The sequence below is a fragment of the Eucalyptus grandis genome, chromosome 11 (genome assembly GCF_016545825.1).
Source record: "Eucalyptus grandis isolate ANBG69807.140 chromosome 11, ASM1654582v1, whole genome shotgun sequence".
Taxonomy (NCBI): domain Eukaryota; kingdom Viridiplantae; phylum Streptophyta; class Magnoliopsida; order Myrtales; family Myrtaceae; genus Eucalyptus; species Eucalyptus grandis.
The window spans coordinates 48,861,039-48,867,038 of NC_052622.1; the positions used below are offsets into that span (position 1 = coordinate 48,861,039).

Consider the following 6,000-nt stretch of genomic DNA (forward strand, 5'->3'; position numbering starts at 1 on the left):
GGTAACATTTCTGTTACGGGAAACAATTTCTTTTTATAAATAGTCTTTTTTGTTCCCCGAAACAATTTCTTAATAAAGGAACGTGTTTAATAACTACACAAAATTTTTATTTTCAGAATATAAAAAGAATAAGAATGCAGTTTTTAAAATTCATAAAAAAATTTGTAATGTAAAATTTCTTATAATTTTTTTCTTACTCTTTCTTAATGCCATCGGCTGTAGCCATTGGCTGACCTTTGACCACCGCTGATGGTTGCCGCCCGCCATTGATACCCACTGTCCATGACCACTAAAGACGCCAACCGTCAAGGTTGATTGCCAATTGGCAGTGGCGGTCGGAGGTCGGTGGTTGGCGGCGACAACAACGGCAGTGGTGGAAGCCAGGCGATGGTGGAGTCGATGATCATCAACAGTGGGTGACGATGGGTAGCAGTGTCAACAGTCATCGGCAGTGGGCAGCAATGGCAATCGGTAGTGGGCAGCAATGGCAATCGGTCGACGACAATAGTTAGGGCAGGAGTAGGCAGCAAAGTGGGGTGGCAGCCAGCAAATAAGAAGAAAAGAAAATAAGAAAATAACTTATTTCTAGAAATTAATTTCTGAGAATAAAAAGTTATTTTTCTTCTACTTCTTATTTCTATTCCAAATCTTTTCTTCGGCCGGGGAATAAAAAAATTAATTGACGTTACTAAATAAATTTATATATATACTTTTTTGTTTCGAAACAAAAGAAAGAAATTGGAATAAGGCCTTAGTTGCCGGTCAGGAGAGTACAGAAAATACCCGACTGGTTCTGCTAGTCCCAACAAGACTCCTCCACGTATTAGTCAGAGGGCGTTGACTTTCAGAGAGCTTTGTTTCTGTGCTTATCAATATCACTGCATTTAAAATATGGCTTGTTGTTGCCCTTACTGGTGGGGCAAAAATTTGGCACGAGTCTCTTCATGAAATAGGGATTCGTGATGCATTGCGTATCAGCACTCCGGTAGTATCAGAGCTGAAGTAGAAGACACCGGATTATCGCCTGTGTACTCAAACCTATCAATTCCTGCTGCCTCCTGCTGCGGGATAACGAGGCAGACTAGGTTTTACAAGTAATGAACACGTGGAAATTTGTGAGCATCGGATTGTAACCTGTATGTTCAAACCTATCATTTTCTCCCCCCCCTTTCATCACTTGAAGACATAAGCTTCTTTGGAGAAAGTGACGAGTCCATGTTTGTTCAGCAAAGGTCAATAAGGTAAGCAGTAGGAGGAAGAAAAACCTGTATCTAATATTATTCTACATGTCACTTTTTGTGATGTGATCAGTTCAGTTCGTACATATACTACAAGCTAACCCGTAGTCCAACTAAAAGCATCATCTACTGACTAAAAAATGCTTGTTAGTATCGACCATCTATTGAGTAACTCGATTTATAAGTAGACAGTCAACCGAATCCCTGCAAGATCATTATTCAACCTCAGGACAAGAGTAGGTCCGCATATACAAAATTTGAATCGCCGCAAGAGAGTAGTCCATGATGCCTCTGTCAGCTATAGGAAGCCAAGCCCATCTCCGTTCAAATCATCACCCTGCATCATTGGGCACTCGGCTGTATCGTGTCCCAACAGCCCACAGCAAGGCACGGAGCAACGTCTCCTTTTCCTATAGAGATCCATACCATCTCTTGTTCTTCTCTTTTCATTTTTCCAGTGGGGATAGACTCATGAGGGTTCCCAACTGCAAAACCGTGAACTGACTCTTCGACCTCTGGAAGAATCAATGACTCTGGTGGACTATTATAGCCAATTTCATCAGTTTCGTGTGGATTCCCAGAAAATTCTTTGATGCGGGAAAGTGCTGCACCTATTTGGTCACAGGCAACATCTAAGAACTCTTCTGACTCAAAAGGTTCTGAAATTAGTGATGCAACCATAGACCGCAACAGCTGTACTTTTCCAGCATACTCCCAGATGTCCTCATGCTACTTTTGCACCACACCAACGGAGAGGCAAATACCGGTCGGGAATGTGAAAACAGTTGTTGTTTGATAGAACCCGGAGAATATGCCGACAAAGGATACCTGAAAATTCAAACTGGCAGCAACTGCAGCTGATGAACTCATCTTGAGGGATCCAGATTACTTTGTATCCTCCATTCAACTGTGTGTGGTGTCTCACAATAAAATAATTTTCATCTACCATTAGAGAGGCAAATTGTGGTGCTGATACAAGTTCCTCTTGTAGTTTGGTAAATGCATATGGTGTAAGAATAGAAGCAGCATGAGATTCAATCGGAGATCCAGTTTTGAGGGTGACTTTGGGATTTTCCGTTGCAACTTTTGCTTTGCTCCTGCTTCATCCTTCAGCTCAACTATAGCAGCGACCTGTAACGAGAGTATAATATCAGGATGCAGTAGACTTAACTGTAAGTTCTAAAATATGGAGAATGTAAAGAGGCTACTGCAATTCACCTGCTCCACTAAATTTTCAAGATTAGATTGAGCACTTAAAATCCTCTGGATGTAAGCACTGACTGCCTCAGATTGGATAGCGTTGGTCATTCCCGCACAAAAGTAAGACCTCAAATATGGAAGGGCCCAAAACATACGTAATGCGACAAGCTATTGATATGCTTATTTCCATGTAGCCCATACATGCTGACCATCTTGCTCCATTCTCCTTTCAAAATCTTCCACACTGTGCAAATTATAGAGTTCATGAAAGTCTGTCTTCCATTTGTCATACCGTGGCCCAAGAAGCACTGAAAACCAATCAGAGAACTTCGCAACGATATGCCTGATGCAGAAAGCATGTTTTGTCTTGGGGAATCTGATCCGCAACTGCTTCTTTCAGCCACATGTTCTGGTCAGTCAAAATTGTTCCGGGAGCCTTTCCATTCATGAAACCCAAGAACGTCTGTCGCATTTAAGGTGTCAAGAAGCTAAAATGAGATAACCATGAAAACTAGAAGTACAAGATATTGCACACAGTTGAGTCAGAAAACTGTTATGTCTCATATCCAGATGCTAGGAACATGGCTATATCATAAGAATGGTTGAGAATAGATCTACCCAGTCTTTTGTCATGTAGAAGCATTACCGGTATAGGTTTTTATAACTCTTTAGACTAAGATTCACTAGCTACAAGAACAGAAAGAGTTATTCTTCAGCATGAATTCAGAAAAATGCAGAGAGAGAAGAGAGGCAGTTTTTGGTTGTTTTGGGGGGGGTGGGTTAGATTTGGTGAGAGGACATTAACTCCCAATGTACTCTTACTCACCCCCCACCACCCCAGGTCCTTTAGATCCCTAACCCAAACATGTGACTCAAGCTCATGATATGATTGCTTTAGCCAAATGGCAATACTTACTTGCACGTTAAGAAAATATGAAGTGTGCCTCTAATTTCACTTGTCAACATGAAAAGCAATTCAAGTAGCCTAAAGCTCAGTCATTTGGCCAGACTGCAATCTTAATGTACTGCAACAGCCAAAAAAAGGATACCAGATTCTATCATATATTCAATAGCACAATGACAAAAAAATGGTCCATAATGGTATCAGTCTTCTAGAAATGGGATAAGTGCCTACCTTCAATGCCCACGAAAAAGACTGCACATTCTCATCCCGAAGAAGCACACAACCAAAGAAACAATTCATCCCATGATTATCAACTCCAACCCAAATTCCTAAGATCATATCATAAGCTTCTAAACGGTGTGTAGTATCAAAAACTACCGCATCTCCGAAAGCCTCATAAGATCTAATGGAAGAAGCATAAGACCATGCAATATATTCCAATCTGTTATTTGCATCTAGCTGGAAGTTGTATTTGAAGTTGGGATCTTTATCCTTCTTATCCTTGCACATTTTGAGAAGGTCTATAGCATCATTATCACGATCCACGGGTCTAAAAGATCGCAACAAGTTCCTGACATCTATTTCTGTGAAAGGTAAACAACCAAGCTTGACACCTTCTCCAGCTCCATTAATCTTAACATTTGTCGCACTGACATCCCAGCTTTTGCATACATGCAAATCCTGCTCTTGTCATCTGGAGACATGGTGCAGTAAGCAGGAAGCAGCTGCATGTCATTTGATTTTTAAAAGTTCGTGATTGTGGATGTTGCTGAAACCAGTAATGTGCGCCATTCAGGTATGTCAAAATCAGCCCTTTAACAATTCGCATGAATGCTTGACATCCGCAACGAGATGACTTTCGATTTCTTTGCAGCTTTCCATCATCAGAAGGCTTTATCTGTGGATAGCCACCACGGTGACAGGTGAAATCCCTTCTGGTAATCCCCTCCCCACCCCATCTTTCCTCGAGTTGATGCCGTCTAATTGAAAAGCCAAACTGCTTTGCAAAGCTGCAATAAAACTCATATGCAGCATCTTGTGAAACAAATCTCTGGCCAATAAATGGGACGAGATTAATTGAAGTTTGCCGTGACAATATGGTTTCCTCAGGCGATTCCTCTATGGTACCAAAATCATTTGGGGATGAATCCGTATTATTGTCAGAAGTTTCCTTCATCACACTTGTTAATTCCAGACATCATTGCACCATATATAAATCAGTGCTGGAACACACCTGCAAGAAAACCTATGAAGATGGTGATACTATGAATATGACATGGATAAACCACTAATATGAAACAGAAGATGTTAACAGCAGTGACCCATGACATTAATACAACCGTTACTGTGGTACATTCTTCGCAGGAAATCTTGTAAGAGTGAATACAAGCCCCGAAAATAAATGAAAAAGACTCTGGTATGACTTGCATTTGGCTTTTAATATGACTTTTGGTCATTTCGTGACAAAACTCAAGGAAAGAAGTTAACTAAGGGATATTCTGCCACCACTTTCTCCACACAACATCAACTGCAGTTACCTCCTATCACTTTCCCCACGCATACATTGCTGATTGTATTAAGACTGATGCTGCTGTACAGAATATCCCATGGTATTCTCAGGATCATTCTGGGTTATCGTTCACGCTGACATCACAAAAGCCCAGTCTGAACAGAAAAAAACAAGTGGGACAACACCCTAAATACTTCATTTTGCAGTGAAATTTCGCGCCTGAAGTAAACGAGCCTGTCCAGAACAAAACCACCATATTTCTCATCTCACTGTAAATACTTTAAAACAGTATGAAACAAAGTCTCACGTTACCCAAGATAGATTTTCCTCATAAACGAGTATCTTGCCTGCATTACTTGTATCCGAACTACATTCCACTCAATAAACTAACTACAATTGAACGCATAATTTGGTCCAACGTGCCCCGACGTGAGTTCAGCCACACCACATCGCTTCGGTATCAATGCCATCTCAAAAACCCAACTTCCAGTGCACATTTGAACCTTCCCACAAGACTGTCCAACAAAGAAGCCCTGATTGTTCCTAATCGATTCCAGTGAAGTTCATCCCACAGCTCCCACAGCTCCCCACAGCCCAGAATCGAACTAAAATCAACACAACGCGAAACCCGATCAAACCATAACCCCACGACAAACCACCAAACACTCTCCACGCGCGATCAAACCAACTCGTCACTCCGAATCACTCGATCGACACTTAGAAACGAAATCGGCGCCCAACAAAGCCGCCGAGAAATCGGAACGAGTCGACTCACCTGCCGCACGGCAGAAGAGCGGCTCGGCAAAGAGAAAGATGAGCTTGCGCGGAATCTCAATTCACTCCATCTTCGCGCGGAAAGGGAATCTTTCGGAGATCGACGAAGAACAAGCGCGGCGGATTCGGGAGACGGAGGCGTGCAGAGCGCATCCAACGGAGGAGGATAGCATCGAATAGGGAAATGCTATCTTGCGCTGAGCGTGAGCGGTGCCGGTGCTTTGATTCGTCGATCGATCGCAGGTTTTTATCGGCCGTCGGATCGAAATTATCAGCGATGAAGGAAGGGTGATCCAATGCCCGGCCGGCCCGCCCATAGAATAATGCAAAATCACATAGCAAAATCGATAAAATAAATCGCCGCACAAACCAAA

At 42.2% G+C, this 6,000-nt stretch overlaps 1 pseudogene; it reads right to left on the reverse strand.

Moving 5' to 3' along the window:
* Window positions 1-1,261: 1,261 nt before the first annotated feature.
* On the reverse strand, window positions 1,262-4,528 carry LOC120289327 (annotated as a pseudogene).
* Between the last annotated feature and the right edge of the window lie 1,472 nt (window positions 4,529-6,000).